At 48.8% G+C, this 12,496-nt stretch overlaps 6 non-coding genes across 6 annotated transcripts; 3 read left to right on the forward strand and 3 right to left on the reverse strand.

The window, feature by feature from the left end:
- Positions 1 to 2,777: 2,777 nt before the first annotated feature.
- trnal-cag (transfer RNA leucine (anticodon CAG)) lies at positions 2,778 to 2,860 on the reverse strand. Its single transcript has one exon. It is a non-coding gene; the product is annotated as a tRNA-Leu (tRNA).
- A 1,172-nt stretch (positions 2,861 to 4,032) lies between these two features.
- Positions 4,033 to 4,105, forward strand: trnak-cuu (transfer RNA lysine (anticodon CUU)). The gene has a single exon. It is a non-coding gene; the product is annotated as a tRNA-Lys (tRNA).
- A 2,791-nt stretch (positions 4,106 to 6,896) lies between these two features.
- trnal-cag (transfer RNA leucine (anticodon CAG)) lies at positions 6,897 to 6,979 on the reverse strand. The gene has a single exon. It is a non-coding gene; the product is annotated as a tRNA-Leu (tRNA).
- A 1,172-nt stretch (positions 6,980 to 8,151) lies between these two features.
- trnak-cuu (transfer RNA lysine (anticodon CUU)) lies at positions 8,152 to 8,224 on the forward strand. Its single transcript has one exon. It is a non-coding gene; the product is annotated as a tRNA-Lys (tRNA).
- A 2,791-nt stretch (positions 8,225 to 11,015) lies between these two features.
- trnal-cag (transfer RNA leucine (anticodon CAG)) lies at positions 11,016 to 11,098 on the reverse strand. Its single transcript has one exon. It is a non-coding gene; the product is annotated as a tRNA-Leu (tRNA).
- A 1,172-nt stretch (positions 11,099 to 12,270) lies between these two features.
- Positions 12,271 to 12,343, forward strand: trnak-cuu (transfer RNA lysine (anticodon CUU)). Its single transcript has one exon. It is a non-coding gene; the product is annotated as a tRNA-Lys (tRNA).
- The last annotated feature ends 153 nt before the right edge of the window (positions 12,344 to 12,496 follow it).

Here is a 12,496-nt window from a genome sequence, read left to right on the forward strand (position 1 = left end):
ATTAACAAAGTTTCCCGCTCATCCTTGAACCTCTTACACCTCGATGGTACCGAGCACTGCGTTTTAATGCACAGGTGTGATCAAACCGAGATGAAAAGGGCGTATCTAGCTCCTTGCCCGAGAGATAAATCAAGGGTTCCGCAGATAATCCCTTGGCTCCGGTCACCCGGACGCAGATAGGAGCTGCAGCCATCATAACTTGTATGAAAACTAAGAAGAGCTCCTGTCTATTTACAGTTTCATTTACTCTAGCGTTTCCTTAAACATTGCGTGTACGAAGGCTAAGAAATTGGAGAGCTATTCTAATACAATAACTATTAGGAATCTTTTCGGCATAACAGTTTCACTGTGATTTTGCAGGTAACACGTACGTTGGGAAAACATTTTGAACGCGATCAATAACCGCACTGGAAAAATGTGGGAAAGAAAGGGCGAAAAGCGACTCTTCAACATGTGGAAATATCTTCCTGAGCGGAGCCCTCTTCTCGAAGCTCAACACTCTGCAAGAGTCACTTCTCCCAACTTGCGCCCGCAGGTTTCCGTAGTGTGCCTGCAAAGAGCCATCCGCTTGAGACAGGTGCACCTCCCGATTTCATTGAACTAAGCTAGATGCACAATTTCTAATGCAGCCTTCATCACAATAGACAGTTCATTTCTCGAAAGCTTGTCGTAAAAAAAGGAAACAAAGAACGAAAACGTATAGCTGACAATCTTCTGAAGATGCAGATTCAGCTTTGGGGAAATGGACATTTTATGTATGCAGATGCTTTTCAAGCGCTGGTTTTAGAACGTCGCTGTGCTTCCAGCATCCTTTTCAGCCTTCTAAACTGGCTACCGAGGTGCCGATCACATTGTAAAGCGGTTGAGAGGCCGGAGCTGCTCAAACCGCTCTTGCCGTTTCCCATCAATCAAAAGCACTATGTTGTTTCTTTGTATGGAAAGCTTTTCAAGTCTGGCATCGACACGCACCTTTCCTGAAACGTCCAAAAGGTGAATGCTTCGCAAAGAAATCCAGTCTACCTTCAGGGGGCATGATGTTGAAATCGGAATGAGCCCTGGGTGGGCTTGAAGCAGCAGCTGTTCAGTTAACAGCTGCACAGAAACGCACCCCGCTTGCTTTGTATCATTCGCAAGTTTCTGGTTAAAGAGTAAAAAAGGCTGGAATTCTTCTGCCAGCCGGCAGGATTTCTTCTGCACTCACCCAGAAAAGCCAAGAATTGTATTTCATCTTTCGCAAGCTGTATTTTCCAGGAGGAGAATGAATACTTGCATTAAACTGAATCAAGCCGACAGAGACGCACAGCCGTTGTTTTTCTCCATGGGAAGTTTTTCGTTAAGGAAAAACACCGTTGTCATTTTCTTGCCAGCCGGCGGTATTTCTTGTGCAGCGATGAGCCAGATTTGTATTTCGTATTTCGCAAGTTGTGTGAATTTCTTGAAGTTGAAAGTGAATTCGCTCCAGAAAAGAAATGTCCAGTCGCATGAAAGCCGTGGCTGTTTGTTAAACCGCAGGACCTGAGCTTGCGTTCTGTTTCTCATGGCGTTCGCAAAGGCGATTCCTGCCTTTAAAACTGCTGTGACTGCGACTGAAAGTGGCGTGTGGCGCAGCGTCTAAAGTCTTGTTGACGCTCCTCGATGTTGCTTTCTCTCTGCCTAAGGAAGTTCGATTGTCGCGTCGGAACGGGGAGACCTAATCCTTCCAGCTTTAAGCCACCCTTCAGTCTTCTGAAGGGTGTCCGAGTGCTAGCATGTCATTTGGCTTTTTTTGGGGGGGAAACGGAGAGCGACATTGAAAAAGGTTACCGCCGCTGCCTCGCCCTCCGTGTTAAATGATCGCAAGCCGGCGGCGGCGGCGCTCCCTGTAGTCGTGGCCGAGCGGTTAAGGCGATGGGCTAGAAAGCCATTGGGGTCTCCCCGCGTCGGCTCGAATCCTGCCCACTACGGCGCCCTTCTCCTGTCGCTTCGGCCTGCCCAGAAAAAGGCGGAGTGCCGTTTCTCTCTTCCTGCTTCTTGTACAAACGCTAAATCGCTTGGACCTGCTGCCTTGGAAGTAATGTCTTCAACATCCACCAGTGACATTTCACAGCTGGAAGCACACAGCCACGCTTTTGGCATTGGCATGTCTTTTGCGCCCTACTTCCAGCCTTTGAAGACCTAATTATTCAAACTGAAAGAACCGGCTGAATGAGTGTTTGCAGTGCACCAGGAGGAGCAGGGACCATAGCATTGGAGGGGTGAGGATGGCGCAGATGGAAACGTTTTCATGCGCTCCTCTGGGAGGAATGAAAAGAAAAGACGAAACCGGAAACAGTAGTAGCCGCAAGAGGAAGTGTCTTCAAGCGCCAAGCAAGCGCTCCTCGTTAGTATAGTGGTGCGTATCCCCGCCTGTCACGTGGGAGACCAGGGATGGATTGCTTGACGGCGAGCCAGGTTGCTTTTCTCCCATCAGATTCCAACCGCTAATGCTAACGCAGTGTGTGGGAGCTTACATGCTTTTCCTTTCCCGTCTTTTTCGGACGACTATTCCAAAGGGGTAACCTGAAGGAATAGGGGCCTGAAGACACGAGGCATTCTTAAACCAGCACTGGGCTGCACGGCCTTCTGTTGTGATCAGGTTATATTCGAGTCAAAAAGCCAGAGCATCCGCTTCCATCCTATGGAGCACGAGCTAAATCGGAAGAGGCAGGGGATACACCTACGCCTATCGGCGCACGTTCCCTGCGTCAGGCTGCTTCACCCATTTGCACCCGACTGGAGACGGCACTGAGCAAGCTTTTTGTCAGGAGTGGGATTCGAACCCACGCCTCCAGGGGAGACTGCGACCTGAACGCAGCGCCTTAGACGGCTCGGCCATCCTGACGCGGGCCCCCTGTCCCGGGGCGGTCTGATGAGCCACCGCGATCCCACTACGCTCCTCGAGTATCGCACTGTTATTAATACTACAGTGTGACTCCAGCATTAAAATGTTTGGAAAATGTGTCGGCTTTTATAATCCAGTGTAGAGCAGCATGTGATGATTTGTGCTACAACACCAAGCGCTCAAAGTGACGTCTGCGTTTGTCGTTGAAACTTTCAACTCTTTCATCACTTATGTAGGAAATAAAAAGAGCAGTTGTGCGCCACACGCAGAGAGGCCATCAGCAGAGTGGCGCAGCGGAAGCGTGCTGGGCCCATAACCCAGAGGTCGATGGATCGAAACCATCCTCTGCTACGTGTGTCCTATGCACGATTCATAAGCATGCCATTGGGTTAGCAAAGTGCCTTCAAATAGTCTGCATCTCCCTTTCTTTAAATTCTGTCCTGAGTTTCTCTCTCGTGTGTGTTTGTGCAAGCTTGACACTTGCGGGACTCTTTAATCTTCACCAATACGGAGATGACCAAATGTGTCTTCGGTTGTTCTGAGGTCTTTGATAGTTTCTTTGAAAGCTTCAACTGAACCTCGAAATCGAAGCAGTTATGTTTATATTGATTTCTCACTGTAATCATTACGAACCAGGAACAGCCAGCACACTCGGTCGCATTAGTAATTATGTCACGTCTCTACTTAGCAGAGCATTCAAAGGCCCACTGGAAGTAGTAAAGCACTAAAACACTGCAAAACTGAACTCGGGAAAATCATACTGGGAGCTCTGAGCGATGTCTGCATCCAAGCCATCCAATACGGACTCTGAAACCTTGGAATATCAACACTATGATGCGCTACCTTTTACCTGGAGCAAAACGATGGAATTAGAAGAATGCTTACCGCAGGATACAACTGTGCCGCTGTTATTTGGAGCACGGTTTTCACTTGCATGAAAACTACAGCAGAACGTAGAAGGATGATCACTGAGGAGTCCACGCGGGCATGCTGAGGAGATTGTAGGTCGTACATTTCAATGATTACTGACATTTGCGCTGCTGGAGGTACAGTAATCAACAAAGAACAGGGTGTGCTACTCTCGAATCCGGTCAGCACATGATGAAAAGCCAGGAAGTATACCTTGTCAAATTGCCGTCAACAGGGACAAGTTAACCACCAGCTCCACCGGCACCCGGCTAGCTCAGTCGGTAGAGCATGAGACTCTTAATCTCAGGGTCGTGGGTTCGAGCCCCACGTTGGGCGGTGCCCGTCTCCTTATTAACAAAGTTTCCCGCTCATCCTTGAACCTCTTACACCTCGATGGTACCGAGCACTGCGTTTTAATGCACAGGTGTGATCAAACCGAGATGAAAAGGGCGTATCTAGCTCCTTGCCCGAGAGATAAATCAAGGGTTCCGCAGATAATCCCTTGGCTCCGGTCACCCGGACGCAGATAGGAGCTGCAGCCATCATAACTTGTATGAAAACTAAGAAGAGCTCCTGTCTATTTACAGTTTCATTTACTCTAGCGTTTCCTTAAACATTGCGTGTACGAAGGCTAAGAAATTGGAGAGCTATTCTAATACAATAACTATTAGGAATCTTTTCGGCATAACAGTTTCACTGTGATTTTGCAGGTAAAACGTACGTTGGGAAAACATTTTGAACGCGATCAATAACCGCACTGGAAAAATGTGGGAAAGAAAGGGCGAAAAGCGACTCTTCAACATGTGGAAATATCTTCCTGAGCGGAGCCCTCTTCTCGAAGCTCAACACTCTGCAAGAGTCACTTCTCCCAACTTGCGCCCGCAGGTTTCCGTAGTGTGCCTGCAAAGAGCCATCCGCTTGAGACAGGTGCACCTCCCGATTTCATTGAACTAAGCTAGATGCACAATTTCTAATGCAGCCTTCATCACAATAGACAGTTCATTTCTCGAAAGCTTGTCGTAAAAAAAGGAAACAAAGAACGAAAACGTATAGCTGACAATCTTCTGAAGATGCAGATTCAGCTTTGGGGAAATGGACATTTTATGTATGCAGATGCTTTTCAAGCGCTGGTTTTAGAACGTCGCTGTGCTTCCAGCATCCTTTTCAGCCTTCTAAACTGGCTACCGAGGTGCCGATCACATTGTAAAGCGGTTGAGAGGCCGGAGCTGCTCAAACCGCTCTTGCCGTTTCCCATCAATCAAAAGCACTATGTTGTTTCTTTGTATGGAAAGCTTTTCAAGTCTGGCATCGACACGCACCTTTCCTGAAACGTCCAAAAGGTGAATGCTTCGCAAAGAAATCCAGTCTACCTTCAGGGGGCATGATGTTGAAATCGGAATGAGCCCTGGGTGGGCTTGAAGCAGCAGCTGTTCAGTTAACAGCTGCACAGAAACGCACCCCGCTTGCTTTGTATCATTCGCAAGTTTCTGGTTAAAGAGTAAAAAAGGCTGGAATTCTTCTGCCAGCCGGCAGGATTTCTTCTGCACTCACCCAGAAAAGCCAAGAATTGTATTTCATCTTTCGCAAGCTGTATTTTCCAGGAGGAGAATGAATACTTGCATTAAACTGAATCAAGCCGACAGATACGCACAGCCGTTGTTTTTCTCCATGGGAAGTTTTTCGTTAAGGAAAAACACCGTTGTCATTTTCTTGCCAGCCGGCGGTATTTCTTGTGCAGCGATGAGCCAGATTTGTATTTCGTATTTCGCAAGTTGTGTGAATTTCTTGAAGTTGAAAGTGAATTCGCTCCAGAAAAGAAATGTCCAGTCGCATGAAAGCCGTGGCTGTTTGTTAAACCGCAGGACCTGAGCTTGCGTTCTGTTTCTCATGGCGTTCGCAAAGGCGATTCCTGCCTTTAAAACTGCTGTGACTGCGACTGAAAGTGGCGTGTGGCGCAGCTTCTAAAGTCTTGTTGACGCTCCTCGATGTTGCTTTCTCTCTGCCTAAGGAAGTTCGATTGTCGCGTCGGAACGGGGAGACCTAATCCTTCCAGCTTTAAGCCACCCTTCAGTCTTCTGAAGGGTGTCCGAGTGCTAGCATGTCATTTGGCTTTTTTTTGGGGGGAAACGGAGAGCGACATCGAAAAAGGTTACCGCCGCTGCCTCGCCCTCCGTGTTAAATGATCGCAAGCCGGCGGCGGCGGCGCTCCCTGTAGTCGTGGCCGAGCGGTTAAGGCGATGGGCTAGAAAGCCATTGGGGTCTCCCCGCGTCGGCTCGAATCCTGCCCACTACGGCGCCCTTCTCCTGTCGCTTCGGCCTGCCCAGAAAAAGGCGGAGTGCCGTTTCTCTCTTCCTGCTTCTTGTACAAACGCTAAATCGCTTGGACCTGCTGCCTTGGAAGTAATGTCTTCAACATCCACCAGTGACATTTCACAGCTGGAAGCACACAGCCACGCTTTTGGCATTGGCATGTCTTTTGCGCCCTACTTCCAGCCTTTGAAGACCTAATTATTCAAACTGAAAGAACCGGCTGAATGAGTGTTTGCAGTGCACCAGGAGGAGCAGGGACCATAGCATTGGAGGGGTGAGGATGGCGCAGATGGAAACGTTTTCATGCGCTCCTCTGGGAGGAATGAAAAGAAAAGACGAAACCGGAAACAGTAGTAGCCGCAAGAGGAAGTGTCTTCAAGCGCCACGCAAGCGCTCCTCGTTAGTATAGTGGTGCGTATCCCCGCCTGTCACGTGGGAGACCAGGGATGGATTGCTTGACGGCGAGCCAGGTTGCTTTTCTCCCATCAGATTCCAACCGCTAATGCTAACGCAGTGAGTGGGAGCTTACATGCTTTTCCTTTCCCGTCTTTTTCGGACGACTATTCCAAAGGGGTAACCTGAAGGAATAGGGGCCTGAAGACACGAGGCATTCTTAAACCAGCACTGGGCTGCACGGCCTTCTGTTGTGATCAGGTTATATTCGAGTGAAAAAGCCAGAGCATCCGCTTCCATCCTATGGAGCACGAGCTAAATCGGAAGAGGCAGGGGATACACCTACGCCTATCGGCGCACGTTCCCTGCGTCAGGCTGCTTCACCCATTTGCACCCGACTGGAGACGGCACTGAGCAAGCTTTTTGTCAGGAGTGGGATTCGAACCCACGCCTCCAGGGGAGACTGCGACCTGAACGCAGCGCCTTAGACCGCTCGGCCATCCTGACGCGGGCCCCCTGTCCCGGGGCGGTCTGATGAGCCACCGCGATCCCACTACGCTCCTCGAGTATCGCACTGTTATTAATACTACAGTGTGACTCCAGCATTAAAATGTTTGGAAAATGTGTCGGCTTTTATAATCCAGTGTAGAGCAGCATGTGATGATTTGTGCTACAACACCAAGCGCTCAAAGTGACGTCTGCGTTTGTCGTTGAAACTTTCAACTCTTTCATCACTTATGTAGGAAATAAAAAGAGCAGTTGTGCGCCACACGCAGAGAGGCCGTCAGCAGAGTGGCGCAGCGGAAGCGTGCTGGGCCCATAACCCAGAGGTCGATGGATCGAAACCATCCTCTGCTACGTGTGTCCTATGCACGATTCATAAGCATGCCATTGGGTTAGCAAAGTGCCTTCAAATAGTCTGCATCTCCCTTTCTTTAAATTCTGTCCTGAGTTTCTCTCTCGTGTGTGTTTGTGCAAGCTTGACACTTGCGGGACTCTTTAATCTTCACCAATACGGAGATGACCAAATGTGTCTTCGGTTGTTCTGAGGTCTTTGATAGTTTCTTTGAAAGCTTCAACTGAACCTCGAAATCGAAGCAGTTATGTTTATATTGATTTCTCACTGTAATCATTACGAACCAGGAACAGCCAGCACACTCGGTCGCATTAGTAATTATGTCACGTCTCTACTTAGCAGAGCATTCAAAGGCCCACTGGAAGTAGTAAAGCACTAAAACACTGCAAAACTGAACTCGGGAAAATCATACTGGGAGCTCTGAGCGATGTCTGCATCCAAGCCATCCAATACGGACTCTGAAACCTTGGAATATCAACACTATGATGCGCTACCTTTTACCTGGAGCAAAACGATGGAATTAGAAGAATGCTTACCGCAGGATACAACTGTGCCGCTGTTATTTGGAGCACGGTTTTCACTTGCATGAAAACTACAGCAGAACGTAGAAGGATGATCACTGAGGAGTCCACGCGGGCATGCTGAGGAGATTGTAGGTCGTACATTTCAATGATTACTGACATTTGCGCTGCTGGAGGTACAGTAATCAACAAAGAACAGGGTGTGCTACTCTCGAATCCGGTCAGCACATGATGAAAAGCCAGGAAGTATACCTTGTCAAATTGCCGTCAACAGGGACAAGTTAACCACCAGCTCCACCGGCGCCCGGCTAGCTCAGTCGGTAGAGCATGAGACTCTTAATCTCAGGGTCGTGGGTTCGAGCCCCACGTTGGGCGGTGCCCGTCTCCTTATTAACAAAGTTTCCCGCTCATCCTTGAACCTCTTACACCTCGATGGTACCGAGCACTGCGTTTTAATGCACAGGTGTGATCAAACCGAGATGAAAAGGGCGTATCTAGCTCCTTGCCCGAGAGATAAATCAAGGGTTCCGCAGATAATCCCTTGGCTCCGGTCACCCGGACGCAGACAGGAGCTGCAGCCATCATAACTTGTATGAAAACTAAGAAGAGCTCCTGTCTATTTACAGTTTCATTTACTCTAGCGTTTCCTTAAACATTGCGTGTACGAAGGCTAAGAAATTGGAGAGCTATTCTAATACAATAACTATTAGGAATCTTTTCGGCATAACAGTTTCACTGTGATTTTGCAGGTAACACGTACGTTGGGAAAACATTTTGAACGCGATCAATAACCGCACTGGAAAAATGTGGGAAAGAAAGGGCGAAAAGCGACTCTTCAACATGTGGAAATATCTTCCTGAGCGGAGCCCTCTTCTCGAAGCTCAACACTCTGCAAGAGTCACTTCTCCCAACTTGCGCCCGCAGGTTTCCGTAGTGTGCCTGCAAAGAGCCATCCGCTTGAGACAGGTGCACCTCCCGATTTCATTGAACTAAGCTAGATGCACAATTTCTAATGCAGCCTTCATCACAATAGACAGTTCATTTCTCGAAAGCTTGTCGTAAAAAAAGGAAACAAAGAACGAAAACGTATAGCTGACAATCTTCTGAAGATGCAGATTCAGCTTTGGGGAAATGGACATTTTATGTATGCAGATGCTTTTCAAGCGCTGGTTTTAGAACGTCGCTGTGCTTCCAGCATCCTTTTCAGCCTTCTAAACTGGCTACCGAGGTGCCGATCACATTGTAAAGCGGTTGAGAGGCCGGAGCTGCTCAAACCGCTCTTGCCGTTTCCCATCAATCAAAAGCACTATGTTGTTTCTTTGTATGGAAAGCTTTTCAAGTCTGGCATCGACACGCACCTTTCCTGAAACGTCCAAAAGGTGAATGCTTCGCAAAGAAATCCAGTCTACCTTCAGGGGGCATGATGTTGAAATCGGAATGAGCCCTGGGTGGGCTTGAAGCAGCAGCTGTTCAGTTAACAGCTGCACAGAAACGCACCCCGCTTGCTTTGTATCATTCGCAAGTTTCTGGTTAAAGAGTAAAAAAGGCTGGAATTCTTCTGCCAGCCGGCAGGATTTCTTCTGCACTCACCCAGAAAAGCCAAGAATTGTATTTCATCTTTCGCAAGCTGTATTTTCCAGGAGGAGAATGAATACTTGCATTAAACTGAATCAAGCCGACAGAGACGCACAGCCGTTGTTTTTCTCCATGGGAAGTTTTTCGTTAAGGAAAAACACCGTTGTCATTTTCTTGCCAGCCGGCGGTATTTCTTGTGCAGCGATGAGCCAGATTTGTATTTCGTATTTCGCAAGTTGTGTGAATTTCTTGAAGTTGAAAGTGAATTCGCTCCAGAAAAGAAATGTCCAGTCGCATGAAAGCCGTGGCTGTTTGTTAAACCGCAGGACCTGAGCTTGCGTTCTGTTTCTCATGGCGTTCGCAAAGGCGATTCCTGCCTTTAAAACTGCTGTGACTGCGACTGAAAGTGGCGTGTGGCGCAGCTTCTAAAGTCTTGTTGACGCTCCTCGATGTTGCTTTCTCTCTGCCTAAGGAAGTTCGATTGTCGCGTCGGAACGGGGAGACCTAATCCTTCCAGCTTTAAGCCACCCTTCAGTCTTCTGAAGGGTGTCCGAGTGCTAGCATGTCATTTGGCTTTTTTTTGGGGGGAAACGGAGAGCGACATCGAAAAAGGTTACCGCCGCTGCCTCGCCCTCCGTGTTAAATGATCGCAAGCCGGCGGCGGCGGCGCTCCCTGTAGTCGTGGCCGAGCGGTTAAGGCGATGGGCTAGAAAGCCATTGGGGTCTCCCCGCGTCGGCTCGAATCCTGCCCACTACGGCGCCCTTCTCCTGTCGCTTCGGCCTGCCCAGAAAAAGGCGGAGTGCCGTTTCTCTCTTCCTGCTTCTTGTACAAACGCTAAATCGCTTGGACCTGCTGCCTTGGAAGTAATGTCTTCAACATCCACCAGTGACATTTCACAGCTGGAAGCACACAGCCACGCTTTTGGCATTGGCATGTCTTTTGCGCCCTACTTCCAGCCTTTGAAGACCTAATTATTCAAACTGAAAGAACCGGCTGAATGAGTGTTTGCAGTGCACCAGGAGGAGCAGGGACCATAGCATTGGAGGGGTGAGGATGGCGCAGATGGAAACGTTTTCATGCGCTCCTCTGGGAGGAATGAAAAGAAAAGACGAAACCGGAAACAGTAGTAGCCGCAAGAGGAAGTGTCTTCAAGCGCCACGCAAGCGCTCCTCGTTAGTATAGTGGTGCGTATCCCCGCCTGTCACGTGGGAGACCAGGGATGGATTGCTTGACGGCGAGCCAGGTTGCTTTTCTCCCATCAGATTCCAACCGCTAATGCTAACGCAGTGAGTGGGAGCTTACATGCTTTTCCTTTCCCGTCTTTTTCGGACGACTATTCCAAAGGGGTAACCTGAAGGAATAGGGGCCTGAAGACACGAGGCATTCTTAAACCAGCACTGGGCTGCACGGCCTTCTGTTGTGATCAGGTTATATTCGAGTGAAAAAGCCAGAGCATCCGCTTCCATCCTATGGAGCACGAGCTAAATCGGAAGAGGCAGGGGATACACCTACGCCTATCGGCGCACGTTCCCTGCGTCAGGCTGCTTCACCCATTTGCACCCGACTGGAGACGGCACTGAGCAAGCTTTTTGTCAGGAGTGGGATTCGAACCCACGCCTCCAGGGGAGACTGCGACCTGAACGCAGCGCCTTAGACCGCTCGGCCATCCTGACGCGGGCCCCCTGTCCTGGGGCGGTCTGATGAGCCACCGCGATCCCACTACGCTCCTCGAGTATCGCACTGTTATTAATACTACAGTGTGACTCCAGCATTAAAATGTTTGGAAAATGTGTCGGCTTTTATAATCCAGTGTAGAGCAGCATGTGATGATTTGTGCTACAACACCAAGCGCTCAAAGTGACGTCTGCGTTTGTCGTTGAAACTTTCAACTCTTTCATCACTTATGTAGGAAATAAAAAGAGCAGTTGTGCGCCACACGCAGAGAGGCTGTCAGCAGAGTGGCGCAGCGGAAGCGTGCTGGGCCCATAACCCAGAGGTCGATGGATCGAAACCATCCTCTGCTACGTGTGTCCTATGCACGATTCATAAGCATGCCATTGGGTTAGCAAAGTGCCTTCAAATAGTCTGCATCTCCCTTTCTTTAAATTCTGTCCTGAGTTTCTCTCTCGTGTGTGTTTGTGCAAGCTTGACACTTGCGGGACTCTTTAATCTTCACCAATACGGAGATGACCAAATGTGTCTTCGGTTGTTCTGAGGTCTTTGATAGTTTCTTTGAAAGCTTCAACTGAACCTCGAAATCGAAGCAGTTATGTTTATATTGATTTCTCACTGTAATCATTACGAACCAGGAACAGCCAGCACACTCGGTCGCATTAGTAATTATGTCACGTCTCTACTTAGCAGAGCATTCAAAGGCCCACTGGAAGTAGTAAAGCACTAAAACACTGCAAAACTGAACTCGGGAAAATCATACTGGGAGCTCTGAGCGATGTCTGCATCCAAGCCATCCAATACGGACTCTGAAACCTTGGAATATCAACACTATGATGCGCTACCTTTTACCTGGAGCAAAACGATGGAATTAGAAGAATGCTTACCGCAGGATACAACTGTGCCGCTGTTATTTGGAGCACGGTTTTCACTTGCATGAAAACTACAGCAGAACGTAGAAGGATGATCACTGAGGAGTCCACGCGGGCATGCTGAGGAGATTGTAGGTCGTACATTTCAATGATTACTGACATTTGCGCTGCTGGAGGTACAGTAATCAACAAAGAACAGGGTGTGCTACTCTCGAATCCGGTCAGCACATGATGAAAAGCCAGGAAGTATACCTTGTCAAATTGCCGTCAACAGGGACAAGTTAACCACCAGCTCCACCGGCGCCCGGCTAGCTCAGTCGGTAGAGCATGAGACTCTTAATCTCAGGGTCGTGGGTTTGAGCCCCACGTTGGGCGGTGCCCGTCTCCTTATTAACAAAGTTTCCAGCTCATCCTTGAACCTCTTACACCTCGATGGTACCGAGCACTGCGTTTTAATGCACAGGTGTGATCAAACCGAGATGAAAAGGGCGTATCTAGCTCCTTGCCCGAGAGATAAATCAAGGGTTC

This window comes from Lepisosteus platostomus, chromosome 26, assembly GCF_059453375.1.
Source record: "Lepisosteus platostomus isolate fLepPlt1 chromosome 26, fLepPlt1.hap1, whole genome shotgun sequence".
NCBI lineage: Eukaryota > Metazoa > Chordata > Actinopteri > Semionotiformes > Lepisosteidae > Lepisosteus > Lepisosteus platostomus.